Here is a 2,487-nt window from a genome sequence, read left to right on the forward strand (position 1 = left end):
CATTCCTTCATTCATGCAACAATTGTTCATTGACTATCAGATCTGGGTTGAAGATGCTGCCAGGTGGAGGAATTTCCAAAGGAATTAAACCTTGGCTGAACCTCTAAGGAACAGGCTAGTATAGAAGATTCAAATTAAACCAAGCAAAACAATAACATTGATTAGGTAATAGCAGAAATGTGCTTAGACAAACCTTAGAGAAAACAAAGGTTAATTCTGTCTCCAAGATCATCTCAGTCTTTAAGGAACAAGTGAGTGCTCAATCCTTCTTTTGAAATGGAGTTGGAGGCAGAGCAAGGTTCACATGCCCATAGACAAAGAGGTGTGGAACAGCCTGCAAGATTGTCAGTATTGTCAGAATAAGAGTTTCTAGGAACAGGAATTTGCAGGGAATTCAGGTAGAAGACAAGTGCCGTGCGGTGCTGGGTGTTATAGATATTTTGTTAAAGATTTTGTACATACTCTCTAGGTAATGCCACTATGAGAAATAAAGAGAAGATATTTATTCTAACTCTTAAAAATGACTCTAAAACATAGTTCCCTAGCAGTGTGGAAGGTGGGCAGGCAGAAGGAAATGCCTGAAGTGAGTCTATAATGGTTGGAAGTACTGAAGTTGTTTAACAGCCTTGATGTCCTGGAGGAAATGCCCTGAGTAGGACTATGTTCACTCAGAGGAGTAAGACTAAACACTGGCAAGACCTACAGCACCTAGGAAAATTGGAAGTGAGATAATACGCAGGAAGCATCAGTGGAGGTTGCCAGGGGCATCTAAAGGTTGATATTCAGGTGACTTGGGTTTGTTTCTGAGCTTATCTAAAATGCCCCCCTTGATGCTTACCTGAATTGCTTTGGTAGGAATGAGACCCCATGTGAAATAATGAACCATAAGCATTTGGTTTTAAACTCTATCTTCAGGTTGTTAAACACTTGGGGGATAGTTATATTTTGCTCTGAGGCTTAAGCATAATATAAATGAAGTGTTTGTCACAAATCTTAATTCCCTCACGAGATCTTATTTTCTACTGACAAAATAAAACTCAGAGGGATTCAGCCATTTTTTCAACATCACAGAGCAGCACATTTACTGCTTGTCTAAGTGGAAAATCGTAGTATCTTGGCTGAATTTCTAGTTCTCCACCCTTAAATGACAAGTTGTTATTGCGTCTCTATTAGGAGTCAGTAGTTAGTTGTGATGATGAAATTGAAATCTGGTTCCTTAATGAACAAACACAACAAATTTCTGTAATAATATTTATATAATAATGTGGTTTTCAACAACCAATCATCATAAGGTGAGACAGTTTTCTGTTTTTTCTCGTCCTACTCTTTATTTTTCAAAGCCATAAAAAATAGAAGCATGTAAATACCAAAACCCAGACAAACACATTTACATACACACATCAGGAAACACAACATGAGGTTTTCATAAACATTACTCAACCATGTGACATGTATTCTAAGTTAAGTACTCCACAAACATCATCACATCTGGTCTTCAAAAATGACATGTCTTTTATGCGGTATGTGGACAATTTTGCAATTATATGTTGTTTGTGGATTATTAACTGGTGAAAGTACTTGGGAACATATTTTTTATTGTTATAAAAGATGGCATTAAGCATCTACATGTGCAATGTGTTGTTCCAGACACTTGAGAACTGTGAAACTAACGTAGGCATCACCAGTGAGCAGCTTTAGCAAATTAGAAAAATTAGTGGTATCACAATAATAATCTAGTAGAAATATATTGAAATATGCTTCCTATTTTTCCCCTGTCAGAACTCATATGCCTCACTGGGTATTCACTATGCAATTACCAACTCTACAGAGGCGAGAGAATGATTTCAGTCTCCCTGTTTCATTGTAAAACTAAAACACAGAGACTGGTGTGCAGTCTGATGTTGGTGGCTATGCTGCGGAAGAGGTGGAGGTTCTAGGAGAAGCAAAAGGTCAAAGATTTTTTTCCTGTTTACTATTGTTGTTGGTAGAATTTTCTGGCTTCTAGTATTTATTCAAGAAGAACCCTCACCCCTTTATTTCTGCTTCTTGCACATGATTGAGAAGAACTGCAAATGATTTAGGCCATTTGCAATCTAAAGAGTCTTCTTGAACACAAATAGTGACTAATAGAACATACAAGGTTTGCTTATAAAGATATGAGATCAATTCCACAAACATTTCTGTTTAGATTATGAAGAATTAGCTTCCTGAAACTGAGGTGCTTAGACTGGAGCTGAGTGACTATTTATCAGGAGGGCTAAGATTGTGGACAAGATTGGAATGTCCACCTCCTTGATTTTATGATGGTCAATTACGTTATTACATAGTTAAGCCTTGTAAATAGACAGAGACATGCACAGTCAACTGTACAAATATTAGATGTAGATTCCGGGGAAGATTTAGATGATGTACTCTTGCTAGTGTAAGTTTTTGATTTGGCACCAAGTCCAGAGTAAAATTGTATGAATTGTGTATTCAGAGATTAAG

This window comes from Ictidomys tridecemlineatus, chromosome 2, assembly GCF_052094955.1.
Source record: "Ictidomys tridecemlineatus isolate mIctTri1 chromosome 2, mIctTri1.hap1, whole genome shotgun sequence".
NCBI lineage: Eukaryota > Metazoa > Chordata > Mammalia > Rodentia > Sciuridae > Ictidomys > Ictidomys tridecemlineatus.